The sequence below is a fragment of the Podarcis melisellensis genome (genome assembly GCF_964234715.1).
Source record: "Podarcis melisellensis genome assembly, chromosome: W".
NCBI classification, from domain to species: Eukaryota; Metazoa; Chordata; class Lepidosauria; order Squamata; family Lacertidae; genus Podarcis; species Podarcis melisellensis.
Genome location: NC_138535.1, coordinates 12,319,489 through 12,336,356, shown reverse-complemented (window position 1 = coordinate 12,336,356; position 16,868 = coordinate 12,319,489). Strand labels below are relative to the sequence as shown.

Sequence of the window (16,868 nt, the reverse complement as noted above, 5' to 3'; positions counted from 1 at the left end):
TGGCAGAATCCCAACAACAGGTTTCGGGCCCAGATTCACGGCACTTACAGGAGAGTAAGACTGGGACAGACTGCTGAGGTATGTGGAAAAGCGAAAGAGGAGGCTTTTCTGTTGGGCCGCGGCAAAGAGTCTTTGATGTCCGGCAGGGCTTAATTGGCCTGGGAGCCGAGCCAGAGGCTTCGTGATTAATGGGAGCCAAAATAAGGAGTCTTTGAGGCAAAGGAAGAGACTCCGGCTCAAGAAAAGACCTGAAATGGAGTTTTTCCAAGCCTCTGAAGCTGCTGAATGCCCAAAGTTAAATGGGACAAATTATCAGACCTGGGCAAAATGGTGTGAGAGTTTGCTGCGTCAGTATGGAGTGTGGCATACTGTGTCTGAAAGCCCTCCAGTTCCTCTGACAGAGAAATGGAGGGCCCAGAGTTTAAGGGCCATAGACCTAATCGTCTTGTCCGTCTCTCTGGAGGAAATAAAAACGCTAGCTGGAAATACGACTGCAGGTAAAATGTGGAATGCTTTGAAGAAAGCTCATCTGCCAGTCATCCCAGCTCAGAGTCTGAATGCCCAGAGTGTGAATGCATCGGAGGTCCTGGCTGTTTCCCAGAATGCGAATGAATGCAGGGATGCTGAGGGCACCGGTTGCAAGCTGCAGGGGGAGCTGACTGTGATGTCATCCCAGGCAGCATTCCAGTCTCCAGGGGGAGCCAAGGAGTCGGCACCTGAGAGCTCTGTTTCTCGTGGGAACCAAGGTCATCGCCTTTGCAGAGGCCGGAAGGCCAGAGGTAAACAGAGCAAGATGCCTGCAGATGGCCCGAAGCAGAGGGAGGGTGAAGAGCCCACGCCAGTGGAAAACAAGGCTATGTTTGCTGACACTGCTTCACCAAAGGCTAAAGGCAAGTCTGATGGCCAGGAGCAGGGGGGCAAGCTGCAAAAGCCCACACCGGTGGAAAACAAGGTTTTGCTTGCCAGAAAAACTGCTCCAAAGGCCAAGGCCAGGTTTGTTGTGGACTCTGGTGCGAGCCGCCATTTATCAAAGGATAAGCACCTGTTTATCTCCTTCACACCTCAAGATGGAGAGATCCACCTGGCTGATGGAAGGACGTTGCAAATTGCAGGAGAAGGGACTGTTAAACTTGCAAGTTTGCATACAACCATCAGTAATGTACTTTATGTTCCAGGAGCAGTGGACAATTTGCTCAGTGTCCCACAGCTGACTGGGCGTGGTTTTGAGATTTCCTTCAAGAGGAGCGTCTGTGTCATCAGGAAAGGCAAAGAGGACATTTTGCATGCAAAGTTTATAGATGGTTTATTCTGTATAACTTATGATGACAATGCTGTTGTGTCTAATGTTGATTCTTGTTGTGTTGCACAAACTAACAAGGTTCTTCATGCAGGATGCATTCATGAAGTACATCGAAGATTTTGTCACATGTCTTGGCAAGCGCTAGCCAAGATGCCTGAGTTGGTTGAAGGTTTGAACATCAAACCTTGTAAGTATCTCATGAAATGTGTATCTTGTGCAGAGAACAAGGTGAAGGTTGCTCCAAAAGGCAAGGAGTCTAGCAGGCAGGCTTCCAAACCCTACCAGCTTGTGCATGCAGACCTGGTTGGTCCACTTGCGCCCTCTTTGGGAGGAGCAAGGTACTTCATGGTTCTAATTGATTCATTTTCTAGGTACATTCATGTGTTTATGCTTGAGCAGAAATCGCTAGCGTTTCCTAGGTTCAAGGCATTCTGTGCTTGGTTGGAGAATGTTCATGGTAAACGTATCGGCTGTCTCTTTACTGATCGGGGCGGGGAGTTCACTTCTCAGCAGTTTGAAGCTTTCCTGACTGAGAAGGGAATCCAGCATGATTTGTCAACGCCTAGATCGCCATGGATGAATGGACTTGCGGAGCGAGCAAACCAAACTTTGCTTCAAGGCCTAAAAACCTTGTTGCATGATGCCAACCTCCCTGAGAAGTTTTGGGGGGAAGCTCTGTCGACGTTCACTTATTCCTATAATCGGAGACTGTCATCACCTATAGGTTGTACTCCGTACGAGAAGATGTTTGGTAAAAAACCGAACGTCAAGCACATGAGAATCTTTGGTTCTGACATGTGGGTACACACCCCACAAAGCAACAAGCTTGGGAAGCGTGGGGCACATGGTTTGTTCATGGGGTACGAAAAAGGTGCATACAGGGTATGGATGACTAACTCTAAGTCCATTAAGTTCACCAAGAGTGTTGAGTACAATCCTAAGTGGGGGGAAAATGTGGGAATTTTCCAGAGTTACCCAGAGGAGGATGAAGGTGATGTGATAAAAGCAAATGATGTTGAGAAAGCTGAGGATGATGATGATGATCAGAGTTCGGATTCCAGTTCAGTTGGCGGCGCTGCTGCTGGTGTCAGCGACAGTGATGACACAGCAGACTACAAGATCGCAAAGGCCTCAGTCAGACCATCTGATGCGTCTGACAATGAACTGGAAGAACCACTGTTCACCATTGGTCACTTTTCTCCTAAGAAGGAGGAGATGAGTCCAGAAGACTTACGTCTGGTTCGCAGGTCTGAAAGGGCGACCAAAGGCAGACCTCCAAAGAGATTTGCTGATGAGTTTGCTAAGACAGCAACTGCTGTTCTTAGTAGCTCAGAGAAGGTGTGGGAACCTTCAAGCTTCAAAGAGGTTCAGGAGTTAACCTCTAAAGATGCTGAGCCTTGGCTTAATGCCATGAAGGCTGAAGTTGATTCCTTGAATAGGAGCCAAACTTGGGAATTGGTACCGGTAGTCCCAGGACTGAGACTGGTTGGCAGCAAATGGGTCTTCAAGGCCAAGACAGACCAGATTGGCAAGGTTGTCAGACACAAAGCCAGATTGGTTGCCAGAGGTTTTTCACAGGTACCAGGACAGGATTACCACGAGACCTACTCGCCCACCGTCAAATATGAGAGCATTCGGCTGATGCTCAAGATAGCTGCAGAGGAGAAACTGCATGTTTCCCATCATGACATTAATACAGCTTTTTTGTATGGGATTTTGGGGGAGGAGCTGTACATGCTTCCACCTGATGGAATGCAGATACAGAAGGGAATGGTCTGTAAACTGCGGAAATCCTTATATGGTCTCAAGCAGAGTGCCAGGTGTTGGAACACAAAACTCACTGAGACATTGCTTTCTCTAGGTTTTCACCAGGGCAAAGCTGATTCATGTGTGTTTGTCAAGGAGGAGGGGCAAAACAAACTGTATTGTTTATGTTTTGTTGATGATCTTCTGATGTTTTGGAAGAATCAGGCTTTTTACCAAAGCACCCTAGCTCAACTGAAGGAGCACTTTGACATGAAGGATCTTGGTGAGGTATCCAACTATCTTTCTCTGCAGGTGGAGAGGGACCAAGCAGGTAATTTTCTGGTACACCAAACACAGAAAATTGCTGATGTATTAACCAGGTTGAATTTGGTTGATGCAAATCCAGCAGACACACCGATGGTGACAGGTTACCAGGTAGATAGTACTGCTGAAGCGTTTTCTGACACTACGCTGTACAGATGCATTCTAGGCAAGTTGAATTTCATTGCTAGATGCTCAAGACCTGACATAGCTGTAAGCACTAACCTGCTTAGCAGACATGCTAACAATCCTACTGTTTAGGATTGGAAAGCTCTGAAGCGCATAGCCCGCTATTTGAAAGGGACTATGCACTACAGGCTGAGGTTCACCAGTCAGAAGACTGGAGGTCTTGAAATTTTTGCAGATGCTAGTTTTGGAAGTGACACCACGGATGGTACAAGCACTTCTGGAGTATGCTACATGTACAACCACTGTCTGTTTGACTGGTTGTGCAAAAAGCAGACGACAGTGAGCCTAAGTTCCTGTGAAGCAGAACTCAATGCTCTGTCACTTTCACTCAAGGATTGTGAATGGTTGATGCAACTGTTTAAGGACATCGGAGTTTCTGTGAAATGTCCTATACAAGTGTATCAAGACAATAGATCCTGTTTGGCTTTGCTGAACTCAGAGAGTTGCAAGCAAAGAACCAAGTACTTGCAGATTAAGCTACATCGTGCAAGAGAGTGTATTCAGAAAGGACTGATTCAGGTGTCCTACATGCCAGGAAATGAAATCCCTGCTGATCTGTTGTCTAAGGTTGTTAACAGACAACAACTTAAGGTTTACGTACAGAGGTTGCAATTGGGTTGAACCACAGGTACTACAGGTTACACGGAAAGGGGGAGGATGTTAGGATATTTCCGTTCCATCTTAAAAGGGGGCAGGCTTTTGTGTGTCACAGAGTTTGCGTATTTCCTGTTCACAGGATGTTTATGTTTGCTATTGCTTTCGTTTTCTCTCTCTGCGCCAGAACACGCTAGCAGGCAGTCATGTTTGTTCTTTGTTCTGACCAACGCTGAATAAACATTCTAAATGATACCCTCCTGAGTGCATCAGCCCAGGAATGTGGCAATCTATTTCTGGAGCTCGTGTCGCTAATCGCTGATACTGTATCTACGGGAGATCGATGGACGTCCGGAGTTCGACGTGGAGGCAGTGGTGGCCTTTGTCTCCCTGGCAGTATCCCAACATCTTCCTGCGTGCATCCTTCCACGCTGCAATCCCCATCCACGTCCACGTTCCCTCTGTTCCCTGAATCCACCTTCTCCCTCTGTTTCCCCTGCATCGGGGCACTCCTGTTTCCAATGACCTTCCTTCCAGCAAATTGCACACTGATTTCTTCCTAATGGCAGTCCCCTTCCTCTTCCTCTTCCACGTGCCCTATTTGAACCTCTCCCTTGGGCACCTGCATCAAATGCTGAGCCTTGGCTGATGGCTGCAGCCAAAAACACTGCCTTTTGCTTCAGTTCCCGAACTCTGTCCTTCTTAACCTCATTTTCCCTGTTCAAGAAAACCTTTTGTGCGATTGCTAGGAGCTGTTCCATTTGCAATGTTTCAAAGGCATCTAACTTTTGTAATTTTTTCTTTATGTCCGAAGCGCTCTGAACCACAAATGCCGCATTTACCAATTGCTTACTTTCTGGGGCTTCTGGATCAAAAGGGGTATAAATCCTATATGCCTCCATTAAGCGTTCCAAAAAATTGGAGGGAGATTCATCACTAAGTTGAACAACTTCAGAGACTTTAGAGATATTTGTAGGCTTCCTGGCAGCACCCTTTATAGCTTTTAAAACTTCCTGCCGATAATTGTCCAAGGCGTCCTTATCCCTATCAGGGTCCCACCCTGGATCTGAAAGTGGATATCTGGCACAAACCCAAACATCCGGATTATTTTCAGAATTTGGCACCTGGGCTTTGAGATTGTTGTCTGCAGTGGAATCTATTCTTCTCCTTTCCTCGGAGGTGAAAAGAGTCATTAAAAGATGTCTGCAATACTGCCATGTAGGCAGATGGGTTACCATAATGGAAGCAACTAAATCCAGCATGGCCTGAGGTTTCTCTGAAAAGGGTACCGTATGTGTTTTCCAATTCAATAAATCTGTTGTTGTAAAAGGGACGTATTGGAGTGTGACAGTTCTTGCAGGCCAGGGTCCAGTTGGTCTGCCCTGGCCATCCATAGGACGTGGGTCTTGGGGCCCTAGGATTGCCCTCAGGGGAAGCATCGGCGCTGGTGCCCCCTTGTTATTTCATAAATAATAACCTCCCTTAGGAAAACTAGGCGAGGCCGGGCTTTGAGATGTGCTAGGCAATTCAGTTTCTCTCATTTTTAGGACCAATTTCTGTCCAGAATCTGTAATAGCATCCATCAATTCCCATAATTTTGAACTGTCACGGCTTTCTGGGGTTTTCAATGAATTAATTTGTTCTCCCCATGCTCCAGACATTTGAAATGTGCTGGTTCCTCCTTCCGTCTCATCCAAAGGAAAAATTGTAAACAACAGTATTCCATCCGATGTGTGGTTTCAACACTTATCCCAGTTATACACACCCTCAAATATTGCTAATTCGAGTCCGTCCCTCCCATTGAAGAATGACCATCTAGCTAGTTGGGATCCTGTTACGGAATTAGAGTGCCTACAGCTAATTAAAACATTAAAAAATGGCAAAGCTCCTGGTGAGGATATGATCCCCCCTGAGGTATTTAAATCAAATGCCCAATGGTGGGCCATCTTTTTGGCCAAACTTTTTACGGCAATAAACAACACATGTAAAATTCCAGCAAACTGGAAACTAAGTGTGGTAGCCCCTATCTGCAAGAAGGGAGATATTCAAGATCCAGCAAACTACCGCCCTGTAAGCCTTCTGGACATCGCATACAAACTTTATACCCGGTACTTATTAAACAAGTTGGTAGACTGGGCGGACCATTCTAACCTGTTCAACCAGGAACAGGCAGGATTTAGAAAGGGCCACAATACGATAGGTCACTGTATGGTACTACAGACCCTGGTAGCTAAATATGCAAAAGCGTATAAGAGCAGACTCTTTGTGGCCTTCGTTGACTTGACATCTGCCTTTGACTCAATCTGTAGAGATAGACTATGGAAAAAATTATATGAAACGGACATTGATAGACGGCTTTTAAAAATCCTCAGAGAGTTACACACAGATACTACAGTCAAAATCAGAACTGGCCCATCGGGAATTCTTACGGACCCACTGCCATTGGGGAAAGGGGTCAAACAGGGATGCCTGCTAGCCCCATTTCTTTTTAACTTCTATATAAACGACATTGTGCAGTACATGGCAAAGTACAAGTCATCGGCTCCAGCCCTTGAAGGTAAACGTCTGAATATATTGCTTTATGCCGATGACATGGCTTTAATGGCACTCACCCGAAGAGGCTTACGCAGCATGCTGGAGGGGATCGCAGCCTACTGTTCCCATAACTCACTAAAGATAAACTATGACAAAACAAAAATTGTGGTGTTCAGTAGAGCTCGCCACACCTTTAGATGGTCTTTAGACGAACATGTGATTGAACAGTGCCCTTTTTTTAAATATCTGGGTGTTACATTTCAGGCTACATCTAGTTGGTTAGCCCACTTTAAGGCTGTAACCATCCTAACACGAAGAACAATTGGTGTCCGGCTTAGTTTCTTCCATACCCGGGGAGGTCAATTGGTGATCCCGGCATTAAGAGCTTTTGTTGGGAAAGCTATTCCCCAGATGTTATATGTTATATGGGATAGAACTCTGGGGGTGGAACCAGAGGCTGTTGGAACGGCTTGAAATTTTGCAAAATTATTATCTCAAGAGGATTCTAGGCCTTCTCCAGGGAACCCCAGCAGCTTTCTTGAGGGTGGAGGTTGGATTACCCTCTGTGTCTGCCAGGGCCCACTTAAGATTCCTACGATTCTACATCAACCTTGCAAACACTTCAAACATCTTATTGGCCAAACAAGCCTTTGTATCTCTTCAAAATAACACCACTTGGCGTCAAAACCTATCTGAGATCCTGGTTAGATACACCCTTCCGGAATTTAATATTCTCAAACTGTGGAGCCCGGACAAAGTTCGGGAATGGATCCTGGAGAGAGACGCTCTGTTAGATATCACAAAAATACAGAACCCAGGGTCCTCCCACTGGTTTCCCCGACTGAAAACAGTCAAAACCTGCGCCAATTACTTGGCGAATATCACCAATCCCACCCTTCGGAGAGCTTTCACCATGGCCCATTTTCAAACCATTCCTACGGCCTATCTGTCAGGCAGATATGCAAGAATCCCAGTAGAGCAGCGTATATGTCCTTGTCATATGAGAACCAAAGAGGATCTCACACATTACATGTTGTATTGTCCCATCTATTCGGCCTTCAGGGATGCGATGTTACAAACCATTCCCAAATCAATGGTCAACTCTGAGGACCAAGTAAAGTTTTTACTGGTGGACGCTGATCCACGGATTTCTCACGTGGTAGCGGTCTTTGTGGTGAAGGCTATGAAAACTAGAGTATGGTTCCTGGATGAAAAGGGGAGGTCCCTCCCATTGCTCTCCTAACCTGTTGCTGTATCTTCTTTCTTGAATGGTGGGGGTTTTTTGGGTAGTTTCCTTGCTTGGACAGCAAGGCTTGAATTTTAGCTTATTTTTATAATTTTATTGTTTATCTTTTAATAATGTTTTATGGTATTTTGTGTAAAGGCATGGACCTCACAAATTTAATAAACTTGACTAGACTGGTTCCTCCTTCCGCTCCCTCTGTCTGTGTCTGCCAGGCTGACGTCCTGGTTGAATTTTCCCTCGGGAGGGTAGGGTAGCGTGCTTTGATCAAAAGCTGCAGTTTGTTTTGGCTGGCAAGGCAAATCTGGAAGGCTAGGCACATCCAGCGATGCTTGAGAAGGTGGGGCAGCCTGTAAGGTACTATTTGTGGCTTGCAGAGAGTTATTTATAGCTGGCTGAGATCGGCTGGGCATAGGGATCTGTTGGGTTTGTCCTGCCGATATGTTTTGAGGTGCCAATACTTGCTCTGAAGGCGGCAGTATCGCTTGATTTCTGTTGCTATAGTTATATGGAGGGGGGAGAATTCCCTCTTCCTCTGGAGGAGCAACATAAATTTTCCTGTCAGTTGCAGAAGAATTTGTGGTTTTCCTGGCCCCCTGCCTTACAACGAAAATCTCACAGCTGCCACCACTTCCTTTTTTCATTCTGAGCCAGTCCGGATTTTTTAAACATATTGTAATCCATTTATTGATATAATAATACTGCTCCTTATATAGATCCGGTCTTTGCATTATTGAATCCAAAACTGCGCGACATAATTCTATTTTTTTTAAATAAATATTTATTAAACTCTTCCAGAAAAAAATACATTGTAAAACAAAAAGAAAAAAAACAAAAATACATAAAGTACAAAAACAGAAAAAATAAAAACACATAAAATTTCCATTTACTTATTTTCTTTTAACTAATTTTCCAGACCTCCTCATACCTCCCTTCCTTATATTCCAGTTCAAATTATTAACTCAGCAAATTATTAGTTCTCGCCATTAATTTTGCTTATTTCAAAATCTTATTTTTCATATCTCTTAAAACATTACAGCTGGAAACCACTTAACTTCTATCCAACATCGTTCTAGCATTCCTTAATTTTGCAATATTTCTGAAGATAATCTTTGAATTTCTTCCAATCTTCTTCCGCCGACTCTTTTCCCTGGTCTCGGATTCTGCCGGTCATTTCTGCCAGTCCCATATAGTCTATCACCTTCATCTGCCATTCTTCCAGAGTGGGTAGATCTTCTGTCTTCCAATGCTTTGCGATGAGTATTCTTGCTGCTGTTGTAGCGTACATAAAAAAAGTTCTGTCCTACTTTGGCACCAATTGGCCGACCATGCCCAGGAGAAAGGCCTCTGGTTTCTTCAAGAAGGTATATTTAAATACCTTTTTCATTTCATTATAGATCATTTCCCAGAAAGCCTTAATCCTTGGGCACGTCCACCAAAGGTGAAAGAATGTACCCTCAGTTTCTTTACATTTCCAACATTTATTATCGGGCAAATGATAGATTTTTGCTAGCTTGACTGGGGTCATGTACCACCTGTAAATCATTTTCATAATATTCTCTCTTAAGGCATTACATGCCGTAAATTTCATACCTGTGGTCCACAACTGTTCCCAGTCAGCAAACATAATGTTATGTCCAACATCTTGTGCCCATTTAATCATAGCAGATTTCACCGTTTCATCCTGAGTATTCCATTTTAACAGCAAGTTATACATCTTTGACAAAATCTTAGTTTTGGGTTCTAACAGTTCTGTCTCTAATTTTGATTTTTCCACCTGAAAGCCAATTTTCTTGTCCAAATTATATGCCTCCATTATCTGGTAATAATGAAGCCAATCTCGCACTTTGTTTTTTAATTTCTCAAAACTCTGCAGTTTCAGTCTATCTCCTTCTTGTTCCAAAATTTCCCAATATTTCGGCCATTTGGCCTCCATATTGAGCTTTTTCTGAGCTTTTGCTTCCATTGGTGACAACCACCTTGGGGTTTTATTTTCCAATAAATCCTTATATCTTATCCAAACATTGAACAATGCTTTCCTGACAATATGGTTTTTGAATGCTTTATGTGCTTTAACCTTGTCGTACCACAAATATGTATGCCACCCAAAAACGTTGTTAAAACCTTCTAAATCCAAAATGTCTGTATTCTCAAGAAGCAGCCAGTCTTTCAACCAGCAGAATGCTGCTGATTCATAGTAAAGTTTAAAGTCTGGCAGGGCAAATCCACCCCTTTCCTTTACATCAGTTAATATCTTAAATTTTATTCTGGGCTTCTTGCCCTGCCAGACAAATCTAGAAATATCTTTCTGCCACTTCTTGAAACAGTCCATCTTGTCCACAATTTGCAATGTTTGAAACAAAAACAACATTCTAGGCAATACATTCAATCTTTATAGCTGCAATTCGACCCAGCTTCAAATTTGACCAAATTTCTAACTCTTTTTTCACTTCCGTCCAATATTTTTCATAGTTATCTTTAAATAAATTCCCATTTTTAGCTGTCATATTAATCCCCAGGTATTTCACTTTCTTAACCACAGTCAAACCTGTTTCATTCTGAAACCTCTCTCTTTCAATCAATGTTAAGTTTTTCTCTAAAACCTTAGTTTTTAACTTGTTCAATTTGAATCCTGCCACTTGACCAAACTCTTGAATTAGTTCCAAAACCCTTTTAGTACTAGGTTCTGGCTCCTGTAACGTCAAAACTAAGTTATCTGCAAATGCTCTCAATTTGTACTGTTTGGCTCCGACCTGTATACCTTTAACCAACCGGTCCCTTCTAATCATGTTCAGCAGGACCTCCAGGACCGATATAAAAAGTAATGGGGAAATTGGGCACCCCTGTCGTGTCCCTTTTTCTATCTTGAATTCTTCCGTAACCACATTATTTACAGTTACAGATAGGTAGCCGTGTTGGTCTGCCATAGTCAAAACAAAAAAAATTCCTTCCAGTAGCACCTTAAAGACCAACTAAGTCAGTTCTTGGTATGAGCTTTCGTGTGCATGCACACTTCTTCAGATACACTGAAACAGAAGTTTCTAGACCCTTCTATATAGTGAGAAGGTGGGGAGGGGTATTACTCAGAAGGGTGGTGGGAATGGGTGATTGGCAGATAGCTGTGATGAGCCTGTTGACGACTCTTAACGACTGCAATAGGTCTTACAGGAAAAAGCAAGGGGTGAAAAGGTGAAAAATGGCTTTGTCATGTATAATGAGATAAGAATCCAAGGTCTTTGTTCAGACCAGGTTTCTCCATGGTTTTAAGTTTGGTGATAAGTTGCAATTCAGCAGCTTCTCTTTCCAGTCTATTTCTGAAATTCCTTTGTAGTAAAACAGCTACTTTGAGATCTTGTATAGAATGTCCTGGGAGATTGAAGTGTTCTCCTACTGGTTTCTCTGTCTTGTGATTCCTGATGTCCGATTTATGTCCGTTTATTCTTTGGCATAAGGTCTGGCCTGTTTGTCCAATATAGAGAGCTGAAGGACACTGTTGGCATTTGATGGCATACACAATGTTAGACGATGAGCAATTAAATAGTCCCGAGATGGTATGTGTGATGTTGTTGGGGCCAGTAATGGTGTTGTCCGGGTGTATGTGGCAGCAAAGTTGGCATCTGGGTTTATTGCAGGCTCTGGTGCCAGTGTCCGTCATCATGAACAAAACTGACTACATTCAGGAGGCTCACAGACAACTTTCCAATACCGCTTTTTACATAAAATTGGACTCAGACCCCACACAAGAATACAAAAAAGAACTGAACAAGATTGTTAAGGAGCTGCCCCCACACATCCAAGAACAGATCCTCACTAACACACCAACAGAACCTCGACCAGGAACTTTCTATCTTCTACCTAAAATACACAAAATGCATGCACACGAAAGCTCATACCAAGAACTAACTTAGTTGGTCTTTAAGGTGCTACTGGAAGGAATTTTTTTGTTTGTTTGTTTGTTTTAAAATTCTCTATCATACATTCTAGGGGTGTACAGGCTTGAACGTTTTTTGAACATTTCCCCCCCATTTCTTTGCAAAAAGCTTTCCCTTTTCACCAGGCAAAACGCTTTCAACCAGGCAGCTTTCAAAAATAGAACAAGGACTCTTCCTCCTCACTTTTCTAAAGCCCTTCTCCGCTTACTCACAATCTCTTTTTTCAAACACTCTTCCTTTTTAACACAGTCTTTACTCATTCAAACCACATGGTCCCGGGACGCTCTTTCATTCGACCACGCACACACAGCCCTTTCGTCCCCCTTTGCTTGCGGCGAAAACAACTTGGCAGAGAAACACACACAGCACTTTTCCCCCCCTCACCCCCCCCCACAGCTGTTTTTTCCTCCCAACCTTTTACTGCAGAAACCTTTATTCCTCCTTGGCTGACCCAGCTTTTCCTCCCTTTCCCTTTCTTTTGGGATCCTTTCCCCTTTAACGGGAAGATACTAGTGGGTAGCTCACAGTGTTGATAAAGCACTCATTATTATCTTAACTCACCGTGAGTTCCTTTCGTGGTGCGCCTTTCCTGTTGGCTCACATTCAAATTCTCCCTCGGTTGTTGCCTTCGCCTTGACAGGAGTCCACGCCGAAGGCGGTTGCCTCTCTCCTTCGGAAATGATATCTGATTGGCGCCGGGAGGTGAAACAAGGTCCCTCGACGTGTCCCCCCGCCCAAGCTTGAGCAAGGCTCTTTTTGGGTAAAAAAAATACCCTACTGGCCTGTATGATCCGAGCACGGTACCAAATGATGCACACGAACGTAAGCAGGTACCCACTTAGCGTTAATAAGGATCAGGCAGACGCAGCAAGGGAGAATAAGAAGGTGAAGTTTATTGCCAGGCAATAAGGACCCAGTTTGGAATCTCTTCCAAAAGGAACTGGGACCACGATTGAGAGAAATCCAGAGGTCTTTATACCTGAGCAGATCACAGGAAATCATAGATCATGAGACAACCATGAGGCAGTCACGATATTGCCAGCAAAAATTAGCCAATTAGCAAGCTTCTTGCCATGCTTCCAGCTCCTGGTCAAGCACTGGTCAAGCATGGAGTTCTAGTTCTGCTTTCCGTTGCTTGCAGTGATGCTCTGTCTAACCTCTCCCCTAGTTATGACAGGACAGGGAGTTTGGAGATTTTGTGGTTTTGCTCTTCCTGTTCTGTGGATTAATTTAGCCTGTATCTGAGGGGATTTTGTACCAGAATCTCTGATTCACGTCTTCCCCTTGTCCAGGGTACACGGATGTTTGTAGGGGAAAGGTCGGCTCCTAATTTTGCTGTTTCAAGCAGTTTGCAGTTAGCTAAGGCACAGCTTCCCTTTGATTCAAAATGGATTATAAAATACTGTAAGCCCTGATTATGTGTGAGCATATATGAATATATTGATTACTGATAACTGATTATATGGATAGCATAGGGGTAGCCCTTCTTCCTTGCCTCAATCAAAGATGGGCATCCAATGGCTGGGCCAGAATGATTTTGGTTTGGTTTGCCAGCTCCCAGCTCTTCATGGGGCACAATAGTCACCTGTAGCAATAGTCACACCTGGTGTGATCCTGGATGCTTCTGTCTCTATGGAGGCATTGGTCACAAATGTAGCCAAACTGGCATTTTTTAATCTATGTCAGCTTAGGCGATCGGTACCGTACCTGTCCCTTTCCAACCTAGCCATGGTGATCTATGCAGTAGTCACTTGCAGATTAGACTATCGTACTTTAACTTGCTGTACACCTGAGCCGGGGAGTGCAGGGCATAAATGTGATATATATATATATATATATATATATATAGAGAGAGAGAGAGAGAGAGAGAGAGAGAGATATGCAGGGCTACCCTTGAGACTGCTCCAGAAACTCCAAATGGTCTAAAATGCAGATGCATGGGTTCTGAATTGGACTTTGTGGAGAGCCCACATCCAGTTGGTTGTTCATCAGCTGGATTGGCTCCAGGTGGAGTATCAAATCAGGTTCAATGTTTTGGTGCTAATTTTTAAAGCCCTAAACAGTCTGTGACCTTTCTTATCTGTGGGAATTATCTTCCAATACAACCCCCATGAGTGTGATGCTCATCTAACAGCAACCTACTGGTGGTCCCTGGCCCAAAACATATCCAGCTGTCCTCAACCAGAGCCAGAACCTTTTTGGTGGAACGCTTTGTCTAATGAGACCAGGGCTCGGTGCAATCTATCTCAGTTCTCTCACTTGTCATGGTGAGTGGGCTTGCACATTCCTATGACCCTTGTGAGCGAAGCCGTTGGGAATCTCGTACTCCCAGCAGGGTCACCCAAGGCAGTAAGGTCAAAGAAAATTAAATATGCTCAGAGTCCTGTAGTGATTACATGCTCTTTATTGCAGCTTGTAAAACAGTGACTGAATTTCCCCCCAAACCTCAGGCTTTTATATACATTATTTACACAATGAGTCCCGTCTGACTGGCTGATTCTGCTTCCCTCCTGGAGCCTGATTGGTCTTTTCCTGCAAGCCAATCAGTTATTGCATTCTAGGATCCTACTTGCCTATTGTTCTAGGATCCAAGCTTAGTACATAACAGGGAAGGAGCTAGACAAAGAATGATCCAAGAAGTCCTTAACGGCAGAAGAGGCGGGTGATAACACGCAGTGTGTTACAACGGCTGTGAAGGCGGATGAAGGCTGCAGCAGATAGGATCCACAGTTCATCGTGACTACTCATGCCATCAGAACAGAGCCCTACTGCGAAGACTGTGCGTTGGTCAGCGTGCACTGATCTACACACATAAAACAAATTCACGCACAGACGTCTTCCAAAAACCCAACCCAACCCCCCCAAACCCAACCCCCCATGGCGATCACTAAATGCCTACAGAGGCAGGAATGTGAAGCCCCTAGTCATGAACCGACACATGGGCGGTCAGTCGTTCTGACTCAAGAAATGAGGCAGTTGAGCAGCTCAGCAGCTGTATCCATGACTGAGCAGCCCTTTTCAGGATCCACTATGCTCACCCCGAAAAGGGGAAGGGGCTGGAAACGGTGCCCTAAACATAGTCTGTCTCCCTTTTTCCCTGACTGGATTACCACGCCCAGGTGGAATCTCTTTTCCCATAGTTTGAATCCATTATTCTGCATCCTAGTCTCTAGAACAGCAGAAAACAAGCTTGCTCCCTCTTCAACATGTAAAGGTAAAGGGACCCCTGACCATTAGGTCCAGTCTTGGCGACTTTGGGGTTGCGGCGCTCATCTCGCTTTATTGGCCGAGGGAGCTGGTGTACAGCTTCTGGGTCATGTGGCCAGCATGACTAAGCCGCTTCTGGTGAACCAGAGCAGCACACGGAAACGCTGTTTACCTTCCCACCGGAGTGGTGCCTATTTATCTACTTGCACTTTGATGTGCTTTCAAACTGCTAGGTTGGCAGGAGCAGGGACCGAGCAACGGGAGCTCACCCCATTGCAGGGATTCAAACTGCCAACCTTCTGATCGGCAAGTCCTAGGCTCTGTGGTTTAACCCACAGCGCCACCCGCATCCCTCTTCAACATGACATCCCTTCAAATATTTAAACATGGCTATCATGTCACTCCTTAATCTTCTCTTCTCTAGATTAAACAAATCCAGCTCCCTAAGTCTCTCCTCATAGGGCTTGTATTCCAGACCTTTTACATTTTGGTCATCCTCCTCTGGACATGCTCCAACTTGACAATATCCTTCTTCAACTGGACACAGTATTTCAGGTGTGGTCTGTCCAACCAGAATAGTGTGGTAGCATTCCTTCACTTGATCTAGACACTATACTCCTATTGATGCAGCCCAGAAAATTGCATTGGCGTTCTTAGCTGCCACATCACACTGTTGACTCATGTTCAACTTGTGGTCGACTAAGACTCCCAGATCCCTTTCACAGGTACTGTTGTCAAGCCAAGTGTCCCCCACCTGTGCATTTCATTTTTTCTATCCAGGTGGAGTACCTTACATTTCTCCCTATTGAACTCCATATTGTTGGTTTTGGCCCAGCTCTCTAGGCTATTCAGGTCATTTTGAATTCTGACCCTGTCCTCTGGTGTATTAGCAGCCCCTCCCAGTTTGCAGTCATTTGCAAATTTGATTAGCATGCCCTCTATTCCATCATCCAAATCATTTATAAAAATATTGAATAGCACCAGGCCCGGGACAAAACCTTGTGGAACCCCACTAGTCATTTTTTTCCAGGATGAAGGTGAGCCACTAATGAGCACTCTTTGGGTTCAGCCCATCAACCAATTACAAATCCACCTAACAGTAGCTTTGTCTAGCCCACATTTTACTAGCTTTTTTGCAATAATATCATGGGGGACCTTTTCAAAGGCCTTACTGAAGTCAAGGTAAGCTGGTACAAGGGAAAGCAGGGTTGTAATTACCGTAAAAATTACTGATCACTTTGGATCAGCAGTCTCAACCTAACCCGCTATGTGGGGAGAGCCACGTGTTCCTTTGGAAGGCAGGTGGAATACAGTGTGATATACTGACAGCTGTTTTAAAAGATGTAACTGTAACTTAAAATCCAGTATCAGAAAAAAATAAAAATAGATGGTCCCTGTGTGGATAGACAAGTCTGCATGATGGGGCCACCTCCAGTGACCATGTGGCCTGATATAAGAGGGTTCTAAAATCAGTCCTGAAAGCAGACTGATTGAGAATGACACACGCATAGCTTTTGCTCTTCCATTAACAGGGTGAGCTGAAGCAAATTCTTGTCTCTCTTTGGGCTTAGCAATATTTCCTACAGCATTCTTGTTGAAGGGCATTGGAGAGTTAGGTGAGGGTCACTTTTCTGTTTTTCAATCAAGCCCCCAGACAAGAATGCTACAGCATCAGCCCCAAACACTCGTAACAAAAAATACTCAACGGAGTTAGGGCTGAGGGTAGGGGAAGTACAATCATGATCTTTCCAGTCCTCTAGAAGCTGACCCTTTTGGTAATTTTGATCATGGAGCCAAATAT

At 44.4% G+C, this 16,868-nt stretch overlaps 1 protein-coding gene across 1 annotated transcript in view; it reads left to right on the top strand.

Moving 5' to 3' along the window:
* Positions 1-16,868, top strand: part of LOC309361218 (uncharacterized protein) — a gene marked incomplete at its 3' end in the record, with an annotated part of 424,120 nt that continues 407,252 nt past the window's right edge. Inside the window, exon 1 of the mRNA XM_081896149.1 lies at positions 1-176. The remainder of the gene's footprint in view (positions 177-16,868) is intronic.